Below are 13,017 nucleotides of genomic sequence, written 5' to 3'. Positions count from 1 at the left end.
ACAACAACAAAAACATTTTAACTGGGGCTATACATGTCTATATAAAATTATAGAAAAATGTATACAAAATATCTGAAAATTTTAGTGGGGAAGGGATTAGTATCAGGGATGAAAAGACTTCCTTTAGCACGGGAATTCTTCACTTTTTTTTTGTCATGGACTCTCTGTAGCATGGTGAAACCTATAGAACCCTTCTCAGAGTAACATTTTTAGACGCATAAAATAGAATACATAGATTACAAAGGAAACCAATTATATCAAAATATAGTTATCAAAATTTTTTAAGTTCATGCAGCCCAAGTTAAGAACCCCTGCATAGAAAGCAGTTCTTGAATTTAAGAGAAAGAGGTGAGAAGGGAACCCATTTCAGGCATGGGGAGCAGACAGCCTGTGCAAAGTCACAAAGCTAGGAAATAGAATGCTATCAGGGAGTGTGAGGAAATGGGGAATGGTCTCCTCTCAATAAGGATATAATAGTCACCATTCATTCAAATTACACTCCTCTGGACCTGTCTGAGGACAAAGGTCTCGGTTCCCCTCCTTCCCTTCTAGCAAACAAGATGACATAGTTCAATTAGCCCTGAGCTGGTCTCAATTAGGTCCTCTCCTGGGCTGTGTCCATATAAGGGAAGATTGAAGAAATGTCCCTGTGTCACCTCCCCCATTGGCTAAGAACCCAAATAATTATGGAAATTAGGGTTTGGAAAACTGCATTCTGGTTAGCTAGTTTTTGTGCGTAGATTATAACCCTTGAGTAATCCACGAGTGATGAAAAAGGGGAGGGTCCATTCGTGTTAGGGACTAGGGGTTAAAACAGGGCCTGCAAGCCCCCATTCTTTGCACCCACCAGCTGCACACTAAGTGACCATCCTCGTGAGAATGACAATAAACAAGCCTTTGACACATCACCACTGCTGAGTTCCAGAGAATTATGGAGCAGGAGTCATTTTCCTCTCAGGGAGGAATAGCAAGAATGCTGGGAAAATAGTCTGGTCATGAAGAACTTTAAATGTCAAGCAGGAGTTTGTGTTTGATCCTAGAGATATTAAGGAGAGCAGGGGGGTGACATGGTTGGAAATGTAGCTGTGTGAAGAATGGATTATAGTAGGGAGAAAGGTGAGGCAGAGAAGCCAATTAAGAGATCATTGTAATAATCTGAGCGATAGGGAATGCGAGCCTGAACTAGGATGGTAGCTGTGAGAGTGGAAAGATGGCAACAGATATCAGAGAAGTTATAAAAGTTGAGCTGACAGGACCTGGAGACTGATTGGATAGGTGAGGTGACAAACTGAGAAAGGCTTGGAGGTTGTAAACCTGGTTGACTGGAAAGATGGTTTAAACTCTTGAAAGGAAAAGTTCAGAGAGAAGCAGTTTCTGGGGGAAGTATAATGAGTTCTTTTTCAGACATGTTGAGTTTGAGGACCATCCAGAATAAAGTGTCCAGTAGGTAATACAGAATTGGAACTCAAGAGCTATGAGAGTGAGGTCTATAAATTTGAGAGTCATCTGCCCAGGTATCACAAATCTAAGGGAGCTAAGGACATCGAGACAGTATAGAGAGGGAAGAAAGGTGATCTTGGCCTGTGGAGCTGGAACAGGACAATGAAGGCTCTATAATGAAGACAACTAAGGCCTTCCACTGAAAGTGGAAGTTATAAAGTATCACAACTGGGGCAAGTGTCCTGGACTTGTGCATTCTCACCTTTTGTAGTTTGGGTGGTGGGCTGTTTAGAATCAGGGTGGAACCTTCAGAAAAGCATGAAGTAGGCCAGGTTTGTATCTAGCACTTTGTGATAAGGGGAACACCCTAGTTTAGTCAATGCCTATATACCACCCAGAGCCCACACTGTGACACTCCCCCTGAGGTAATAATGGATTGATATGTTAGCCCCTTTCACGAGCATTTGCCTTTTAAAAGATTGCTCCTGAAGACAGCAGTAAGATGTGGTAGAAAGAACATTTGATAAGGAATTAGAATACCTGGGTTCTAGTCACAGAGGTAGCATTTTGTGTGACATGCCTTCCCACCTTCTACAGGAAGCCTTTCCCAGTCCCTCCTAATTCTAGTGCCTTCCCTCTGTTGAATATTTCCTATTTATCTTATATATAATTTACATTTACATAGTTGTTTTTGTGTTGTCTCTTTTATTAGTTTTGAGCTCCTCAAAGTCAGGACTGTCCTTTTGCCTTTCTTTGTATCCCAGCACTTAGAACAGTTCCTGACACATAGTAAGTGTTAATAAATGTTTATTGACTGACTTAGGACAAATCACTTAAGCTCTCTGGGTCTCATTTCCTCATTGTAAAATGAGGGAATCAGTCTAAACCTTTACACTTTCTAGCTCAGTCCTCTTTTCCTATGAGCTCCAATTTCTCCATCAATTAAATGAGAAGGTTGTGCTTGATCTGCATGACTCTGTGGCTCAAAAAGTCTACAAGTAAAAATGAAACTCTGATAGTGGGAATAGGGTAAGAAGTGGGGAGTAGTATTATTTGTTAAAAGGGTCTTTAGAAATACCCCTCAAATCATAAGACCTAGGCAATTGTCTTCTCAATCTATTGGCCCTGGTCAAAAGCAATAGTCGATGTACACTTCCAGGACATGCCCAGGGAAGCTTCATTCTTGTCCAGTCCTAATTATGTTACTGGGTGCCCATCTGTACCAGTAATTGTTTCCTAAAACATCTGTTTGCTGTCAGGTACAGACAGTTAAATCTACTTACTACTTCAGGGTTGTTGTGAAGATTTGTTAAATACTATTATGTTATGGTATAGTGAATTACTAGGAGAGAAGCTCTATATAAATTCCTTCTTTCCTCATCTGAACATAGATGTTGTCTACACTGCACAGTGGAAAATCAAGGTCTGACTGTTGTCTATTTCATTTGATCAATGTTCAGACCCCAAATCTACTTTGGAACCTGATTCTTCAGGACTCATCATTGATATTGATCATTCAATAGCTATGGCAATCATTTTCCCAGCCTTGTGGTGTTGAGAAAAAACTCTGATTACAAACTAAGTTTCATTTCACAGAAACTTAGGCCTGGACTGAGTCATAGAGTCATGGTATGTGCCAGTGGGATATCAACCCTGGCACCAATAGATTTGGATTAGTCACATGGTATTCATTTATCTACCTCATTGGGTTGTTGTGAGGATCAAATGAGATTATATTTGTAAAGTGCTTAGCACAGTGCCTGGCACACAATAGGCACTTAATAAATGCTTATTCCCTTCCCTTTCCCTTCATGCAGAACCCCTTCCCTCAACCTCCTACCTCACCCCTATACACACACATAGGGATTTTGTGTGTCCGTGGTTCAAAGAGAGCCAAAAGGGATATGATTAGGAAATGGGCCAACATTTGATTGGTTATGGTTGTCTTTATCAGGAGGCTTCTAGAAACAGACCAATCAAATTACCAGTTTGAAACTATTTTTATGAAATATTAAATTGGAATATAAATGTTAATTCATTCAACAACCATTTGTAAAGTGCCTACTATTATGTGTGGCTTAAGGCAAAACCAGCATGGGCTGCTAATTAGAGAAATCCCTGGTGGGGAGGCAGGGTAGGGAAGGAGTTGGCAATTTGAGCCTCCGTCGGGTACAAGAGACTGGGATAGAGATGGGAGGAGACAAGAGACCATATGTGAGTGAGATTTGAGGGTCTGCTATCCTAAAAGCCTGAGAATTAAATCGTCTATCAGTTAGAGTTCTAACACTAAGGAAGCTTAAAAAGATTAAGAGCTAAATTCAGAGAATGAAGAAAAATAAATGCATCATATGAACTTATGATAATTCTCAGAAACTTTTTAGCATTGGACCTAGAGTCAGGAAGACCTGAGTTCGAATTCTGTCACAGATAATATGTGACCATGGACAAGCCATTTAATCTATCCTAGCCTCAGTTTTATCATCTATAAAATGGAGATAATAATTGCGCCTGCCTCATAGGGCTGTTGTTGGGACCAAATAAGATAATATATGTATAATCCTTGGCAAACCTTAAAGTACTATGCAGATGTTAATTATTATTACTGTGATGTTTAAAATCTAAATGTGGCGGTGCCTTAAATTGGAAGCTTTAGCACCAGTCTTTGGGCATTAAGCATTTATTAAAGCATACTAAGTATTAGAAAAAAAAAGGACACGTGGAGTTAAGAAAAGGCCTATCTGGGCTAGAGTTCCAGCCTGGTCTGGTTCTTCCTCAAGTCCTCCACCAGGAGCCTGCTTCAGCAAGGAACTCCCCTCAAACTGAGAGTGGAAGCTTTTTATAGGTCTGGAGAAGAGGCGGTCCTTACACACCACTTCAAGCTCATTGGTAGGCATCATCCAAATCCATTGGTTCACTGGACTTGTAGGTGGTCTCAGTTGAGTTCAAAGTCCTTAGCTTCAGAGAATAATACCTTCTAAAGGGCCAGCCAGGTGTGGTTACAATCTAATTAACTTGAAGTAGGCTAATCAGCAAAGTCAATCACTCTCACTTAATTCAATCAGTTTAGATTAATCTCTAGGTGAGCCTTTGAGTATCTGCCAAATCCCATTATTTTCTCACATTACTCAAGAAGAATATGGGCTCCTTTATGGATGATACTGGTGCCCTAGTCCTAAGTGGAGCAGACACCACTGCCTACTAAAGATCAGATATATTGAGACCTAGATTAACCAACTTTCTTATGATCATACACCTAATAAGTGTCAGAAGTGTGTTTGTAGACAAGCATATAGAAAAAAATACATTTGCATACACATATATGTATCTGATAGTTATCTTCTTTTTTTTTTAACTTTTTTTTTTTTTAGTGAGGCAATTGGGGTTAAGTGACTTGCCCAGCATCACACAGCTAGTAAGTGTTAAGTGTCTGAGGCCAGATTTGAACTCAGGTCCTCCTGAATCCAGGGCTGGTGCTCTATCCACTGCTACACCTAGCTGCCCCTGATAGTTATCTTCTAAAAGACAAATTCATTTATGCCAGTAAACGTGGAAAATACTTTCATTATCTCAAAGGTACAACATATATTTGGAAAAGGCATTTATGATAAAGCATATATAAACATATGGCAAGACCTATATATACACATGTATATGTATGTCTATATAGACAAAAGTTAAATCCTATATAAATGTCATCTCTCTATATATCTCTCTATAAACACATAGAAGACAGACATATATACACATGTACGTGTTGTTGTTTGTGCTTCATTTTTTGAAAAGGTCAATGACATCCCAGGGTAATGTTTTAACTTGCAAGTGAATTGGATTTAAGCGAGGCAAAATTGTATAAAGCAGTTTGCTAACTCTTCCAGAGTCATTGAAGTCCAGTGGCAAGACAAAAGTCAAGACAACTGGTGATGCAGTGAATGTGTATATGTGCAAATTTGACGTGTGTCACAATCTATACATTTCTCTCTATAGATATTGTTATTAAGTCATTCAGTTGTGTCCAACTTTTCATGAACCTATTTGGGATTTTCTTGCAAAGATACTGGTGTGGTTTGCCACTTCCTTCTCTAGTAGATTAAGACAAACAGAGGTTAAGTGACTTGCCCAGGGTCACATAGCTAGTGAGTATCTGAGGCCAGATTTCAACTCAAGCTTTCATGACTCCAGGCCCAGCACTCTATCCACTGAGCCTTCTAGCTGCTTCCTCTATAGACACATAGAGATATATACACATATGACATATAGGTTTTAAAGTCTGCAAACTACTCTACATAAATTATCTCATTTGAGCCTCACAATAATCCTGTGAGATAAGTGCATAGGTATTATTAGACCCATTTTACACATAAGAAAACTGAGATTCAAAAAAGTTAAGCCACTTAGCAAGAATCATACAGTCTTCATGGAGGCAGGATTAGAATCCAGATCACCTTGACTCCAACACCCTTTCTCTCTCCACTACATTGTGCTTCCTCATTGGATATACTATCTTGCATTGGTCTCTATTTCACTTGTTTGACTAGTTTTTGAAATTCAATGAAATGAAATGTAAAAAGACCTCTCATGCCTTAAACCTTCCTATTCTCCCTAACACTTAGCACAGTGCCTGAAAACACATTAGGTGTTCAGTAAATGTTAATTCATTCATTATTTTTGGCTGTTAGCTTATCCTACAGTCTTGTAGAGACAGAGAATTAGTTCTTCTATAATTCTGCATTACATACTACTAATACTAATAGCTTGCATTTATGTAGTACTTTGCAAAGTCCTCTCCACGGTATGTGTTATCTTATTTAAGGGAGGTGCTATTATTTTTCAGTTGAGGAAACTGAGATGAGAGAGATCAAGTGACTTGCCCAGGATCACACAGCTAATAAGTAACTGAGGCAAGGTTTGAAGTCAAGTCTTCCTATATCCAAGTCCAGCTCACTTACTGACTGCACTACCCAGCTGCTACTCTATTTTCTATCTCTGTACTGGTGCACTCCATCACTTGTTCAGGGGTTTTCTATTTGCTTTCTAATAATGAAAATTCCCCATGATCTCTACTCTCTATCTAGGGCTCTGCTTAGTTGCTACTTCACCGAACATTGAGCACTCTCTAGTGTCCTCTCCCCTACCCTTTCAAGCTTTCTTTTGTGTGTTGGCCTCCCCCATTAGATTGTAAACTCCTTGAGGGCAGGGATGGCCCTTTTCTTATTTGTATCCCTCTGGAAGATTAATAAATGTTTATTGAATTGAATTGAATTGAATCAAATCTTCATGGACCAAGTTTGGCAAACCATATACTTTATATAGCTCCCTTCCTTCCCTCATCAAATCCTTTCAGAATGGTTCCTGAGGCCCATGAACAAAGCCTCATTCTTATCCATTCCAACCCTTGTACCAGGTTCTCCCATGCTAGTTTCATTAATTGGAGGTTTGGCAGCACTTTAAAAAAATCTTTCATTCAACCCACCAGTTTCTTATACATAGAGGCAATTCTATCAAATGAATGAGAGCCCCAAGCATACTTGGTAAGCATGGAACTAAACCAGAACTATGCATCAGCTTTCAGAGGCAGTTTCTTGTATATGAAAGGCAAGGAGATAAGTATATGAGATTGACAAGGGAATGGAGCATTTCATTTTTTCATATCACTTTATAGCTGCAATATCCCATTTGATGGCCTCCAGTTTACCCAGGACCAACCTCCCGCAATGACACTAATGAAGAAATGTTGCCTTTTGTTCATTCTTTAACCAACTGTATTGTACTTTAATGGGACTGTAGCATTTCTTTCCTATTCATGCAGAGTTATGAACAGTTGGGTCTCTGGGGTACTTCTGATGTGTTCAGCACTCTTCAGAAATTGTTTCCCTTTAGGATTTGTCTGATTAGGTGGTAAGTACTGTTTCTGTCAAGAAATTCAATGTTCTGTATATTTCAAATTATGTGTAAAAACAGGAATATTTTCCAGCTGGAAAAATGCCCAAGGGGGAAGAGCAAGAACTTTATTTTTTATCACATTTCACAATTTTATAGAATATTCTGTTTTCATTTTAATTATTTCCTCATCATTCTCTTCAGTCGATTGCTTATTAAGGCAGCAAGAATTTATATCCATTTTGTTTAATCATTTGCGCATGGTTGAATTCTAAATAGCTTCTCATTCAAAAAGGAAGCAGTTCCACAGCTTGCCAGGCTGTCCACCATGGCTTGATTTCCCCTGTGGCTCATTTAGTTTCTTCTACATTTTCTTCTCTGAGTCCCTTCAGATTTGCCCAGAAGTATGACATTTAATCCTGAGTAGGCTTTCTCCAACTCCATAATAAATGAGGGTTGGGTTTATGCTGACAGAAATGGAAGGGCTGTGTGAGGTCTACAGTTTTCAATTTAGTCTGACCTCCCATCATGAAACATGACAGAGTCCTGGGCTTGGCCCAAACTGGCTAAGACATAACTTTAAATCCTAACAGATCAAGTCTGCTTTAGAATAGGAAGGGAGTGAGTATCAATGGGGGGAATATCTCACCTTTGGGAAGCATTTTATTTCTGAAGGGAAATAGGCAGGTTTAGTTGTTAGCACAGTTTAAATAAGTTCCCATTGCTTAGAAGTGTCAAATTAAAATAGAAATGGGTGTGGGTGTTTCAAACGAAGGTTTTCAAGTCATTTCAAAATATACACAGCTACCTCTAATGCAGAGGAAAGAAATACCAACCAAGTATAGGATAGTTTAATGAAATGCTTTATTTTGCAGAATAGTCCTGAAGCTATTAGGATACTAATGCCTAAGCAGACATACAGGCATTATAATTACCATAATTATTATTGCTATTACTATTATTATCTGTGAGTGATGGGTTGAATGAGGAGAATATCAAATAGCTGTTCAAAAGTTGTATAGATTTATTCCAATTCTCTGACCTGTGGGTCTAGAAATGGGCTGTTAACATCCCTGTAAGTAAATCCATTTCTATTCTATTTCTGTTCAAAAATCTTATTAGGGTCTATCTAATTGTGATCTTGTTTTGTTTTTGGAGGGAGGTTAGAGTTTTGGAGTTTGAGGGACAATTGGGGTGGGGGAGGAGAGCAAGCACACCTTCTTAAACAGTTTGTGTCCGTGATCAGGGCCAAAGGCCACATGGTAAAACTAACTGCAGGAAGCCTAGAGAGAAAGATTTCTTAGCCTTGTATCTTGGACTCCTTTGTGAGTCTGCTGAAACCAATCGTCCCTTTTCAGAACTTTTTTCATTCATATTTAAATGATATGCTAAATTTCATTTAGCGGTTAGTGAAAATAAAGATGTCACTTTTTCCTCATCCAAGTTCACGGGTCCCCTGAAATCAATTCACCAACTCATTTTGGGGTCTGTGGACTGTAGGATAAGAAACCCTTCTAGAGAAGCTAGTGAAGTGTTACTGGGTATACTTGGGGTTCTTATTGTATAGTGGAAAGGACACTGGGATAGAAAGATGGAAATTAGAAGGCCTCCCTTCCAATCCAGTGGGTGGCACTTACAACCTATATGACCTTGTCACCCTATCTCTCTAGATGCTGTTGTCTTAATTGCACAATGAGGAGATTGACCCAAATGGTTTCTAAGATTCCTTCTAGCTCTAACTCTATGCTGCTAATATCATTGTACCCCGTAGCTGTCTTTAAGGAACTGTGGATACAAAGGGTCATAACTGGGGAATTCTGACACCTGAGTCAAATTCAGATGAGGGATGAGAAGCAAGATGGGAGAGTTGCAGAAACCGTGAAACACCCCCAAACTGAGGTGTGCTGCCAGAGCATCCTGCTACCCTGGCTAAGTGGAACAATTGGCATTCTGCCTCAGCTGGGCACAGTCATGTCAGTGGGCTATGGGCCTTTTGGGAGGTGGAAGCCTGGGCCTAGATAAGGTTGGAGGAGGGGGGTCTGTATACTTCCTAGACACTCTTCCCCCTGCCCCCCCATATGGATAGGGGAATAGCCAGGGTGCTGATGTCTGACATCTGATAGGCCTCTCTTCTTACCTATGCTGCTAGTCCTCTGTGACCTTATGTCAGTCACCCAAGTGTAACCACCTCAGGGCAGAAACATCCTCACATAGGCACTCAGAGGCAGAGCCTCAGTAGTGGGGCTATTTATTTAAGACTGCTGCTGTGTGGGGGTGTGGTGGGTTTCATCTTGGTTCAGCTCTGCTCCAAAGAGATGGACAGGTTAGACAGAGAGTGCTAAATATCAATTAGTTAAGGGAGAAGATTCAAAGAGAAGCAAAAATCACCTCTGAGAGCTTTTCATCCAAACTGCCCTGAAACAGTAAAGCATCAGAGCCGGAATAAAGACATGCATACGTGCTTCATCACCTTCTGGCACTAGGAAAACATTTCCTTGTGTTCTGTATGGTTCTGAGAGACAGAAACAGCATTAGCTTGACAAAGGACAGTCCTTCAAGCATCTGAAGTCCATCCCTACCTTCCAAGGTTCCTTTTCTCCACACTCAGCATCCCCAGTCACTTCATCCAATTGTACTGTATCATGTTCTCAAAGCTCTATCTACATTATCCCGGTTGCCTTCCTCTGGCTACTCTCTGCTACTACTCTTCAGCTAATCGGTGTCCTTCCTAAAATTGCCTCTGGGTGGCACAAGGGATAAAGTCCTGTGCCTTGAGTTAGGAAGATCTGAGTTCAAATTTTGTTTCAGACCCATATTTTTTACCACAGACAAGTAACTGAACTTCTTTCTGCCTCAGTTTCCTCAGTTGTAAAATGGAGATAAAAATAGCACCTGTCAGGGTTGTTTTAAGGATCAAATGAGGTAGTATATCTAAAGTGCTTTGTAAATCTTAAAGCATAATTTAAATGCTAGATATTGTTGTCATCATTATTGTCATCGTCGTCATCATCATCTACTAAGTGCAGAACACGATATTCCAGAAATAGTCTGATCAGGACAGAGTCTAATTGGGCCTGGACATTTTCATAATTTCTTAAACCACTCGCTTTGTGAACTTTCCAGTTTCTGTGAAAGCCACATCATTCTTCCATCCATTCATTCAATAAACATTCATTAAACACCTACTATATGTCAGGAGCTGTGCTAAGTGCTTGGGATAGAAAAAGAGGCAAAAGACAATCCCTGCCCCCAAGGAGCTTACAATCTAGTGGGCTAGACAACATGCAAACAAGTACATACAAAGCAAGCTGTATACAGGTTAAATAGAAAACAATTAACAGAAAGAAAGGATGGCAATTAAGAGAGGTTGAGGAAGGGTTCCTGGAAAAGATGAGATTTTAGTTGGGACTCAGAGAAAGCCAGGGAGGTCAATAGTCCAAGCGGAAGAGAGAGAGCATTCCAGGGCAGCCAGAGAAAATTCATGGAACTGAGTGTAGTGTCTAGTTTATGGAACAGCCAGAAGTCCAGTGTCACTGGATCAAAGAGTATATGTTGGGGAATAAGGTGTAAGAAGACTAGAAAGGTAGTAAGGGGCTAGGTTATGAAGGACTTTGAATGCCAAACAGAGAACTGTATTTGTTCTTGGAGGAAAAAGGAAGTGGCACATAACCTTCTTGTCTTTCTTGATTCTTCAATCTCACTCATCAATCAGTTGATAAATCTTATTGTTTTTACCTCTCCATATATTGCATATGTCCCCTTCTCTCTACCTTAACAGCCACCACCCTAGCTTCTCTTCCTTAGCCTGGGGAAGCGAAGGCCTTTTGCCTGGCCTGTGACAATAGTCTCAAGTCTATTGGCACTCCAATCCATTCTCCACCCAGGTGCTAGAGAGATTTTCCTAAAAAGCAGTTCTAGCCATGCTGTTTCTCTACTGAATAAAGTCTAGTGGTTCTTTTTTACCTCGAAGAGTAAAATGAGCTCTAGAGATAGACATTTTGTTGTTGTTGTTGTTGTTGTTGTTGTTCTGCGGGGCAATGGGGGTTAAGTGACTTGCCCAGGGTCACACAGCTAGTGTCATCCACTGCGCCACCTAGCTGCCCCCTAGAGTTAGACATTTTAAGAGCTTTCATAACCTAGCCCTGGCCTGCATCTCTTCTCTTCATGCACTCTAAGAGATAGTCACACTGGACTTCTTACTCCTGTAGTGTACTCCATCCTCACTTCTTTCTCCTAGTAGAATCCCTTCTAGACTCAAAACCCATGTGCAAAACATTAGGCTTTTACTGATCCCCCCCAGTGACTAATGCCCTGCTACCTAAAACCATCTTATCACTATTTAAGTGTATATTTTATACACACACACACACACACACACACACACACACAAACACACCAGAGATTGTCCTTAAATTTATTCACCTAAGAGCTTCTTGTCTTCAATCTATCACCTACTTTTCCAAAGGGCTTTTCCTAGGATTCTACAAAGGACTTAAGAGGAAAATATGATAGAGAAACTAAAATAGAGGTTTTATAAATGTGCTTCTACAATATATACATATCTCTCCTGAGAGAAAGTAAGCTCTTTGAGAATATTTTTAATTTTGTCTATTTATCCATAGTGTCTGATACATAATAGATGCTTAATATATGCTTATTGGTTGATTGGTTGAATACTCTAGCTATTTTGGCTTCTATGCCACACTGTTAATCATGGAGTCCACTAAGATCCCAGATCTTTTTTAGAAAAGCCATTGTCTAGCCACACTTTTCAAATCTTGTGCTTAGGAAGTTAATTTTTTGAGCCAATGTAAAATTACATATTTATCCTACAAAAAAGGGAAAATAATAGCATCACTTCTTAGAGTTGTTCTGAGAATAAAAAGAAATATTTTTAAAGTGCTTTGCAAACCTTAAAGCACTATATAAATACTAACTATTATTCTGCTCCCTTCAAAGCTGACATTGGGCCATTTATGACTACTCTTTGGGTCCAGACATTCAGTTAGTTCCAAATCTGCCTAACTATACTATTTTCCAGCCTACATATCTTCATCTTTTCCACAAAATAGCATGAGAGACTTTGTCAAGAGCTTTCCTAAAATCTAGCTAAACTATATAGACATAATTTGATAAGCTCCGTGGATTTGGTTGCATGTGTCCTTTGCTCAACATCCCTCAAAAGTATCTATCTTTTATCAAAGTTCAGATTCCTTAATTGTGGCATTCAGGGCCTTCTATAATTTAACTTCTCTCTACCTTTTCAACTCTATACTTTTCCTCTCCAAATATTCTACTCTCTAGCTAAACTGGAATACTTCCCATCCCCTGTCTCTTCCATTCTCTATGGTTAAAATGCCCTCTTTCCTTTATACTGTGTATTTTAAAATTCTAAATGTGGGTCCTAATCTGTTCCCCCAGTTTTGGGGGAAACTGACTAAAATCACTGATAAAATGAGTTTAGGTTTTTAAGGGTTTATTGAAAGACAGAAAGAGAAAGATTGAGAACCAGAATTCCTACAGCCTGGCAATCCTATCTTTCCTCAATTTCTCTGTGAAGTCCTCTCCCATCACCATGGAGTCAGGAACCAAAAGAGACAGAGCTCTCTGTGCAGGCTCTCCTTTCTGTCCCCTCCCAGAAATGGGAGGTTCTTCAAACTGGTTGGTTGACTGGGCCAGAAGTCCAAAGCTTTTTTAGCT

The sequence above is a fragment of the Dromiciops gliroides genome, chromosome 3 (genome assembly GCF_019393635.1).
Source record: "Dromiciops gliroides isolate mDroGli1 chromosome 3, mDroGli1.pri, whole genome shotgun sequence".
NCBI classification, from domain to species: domain Eukaryota; kingdom Metazoa; phylum Chordata; class Mammalia; order Microbiotheria; family Microbiotheriidae; genus Dromiciops; species Dromiciops gliroides.
This window is presented reverse-complemented; position numbering follows the sequence as displayed.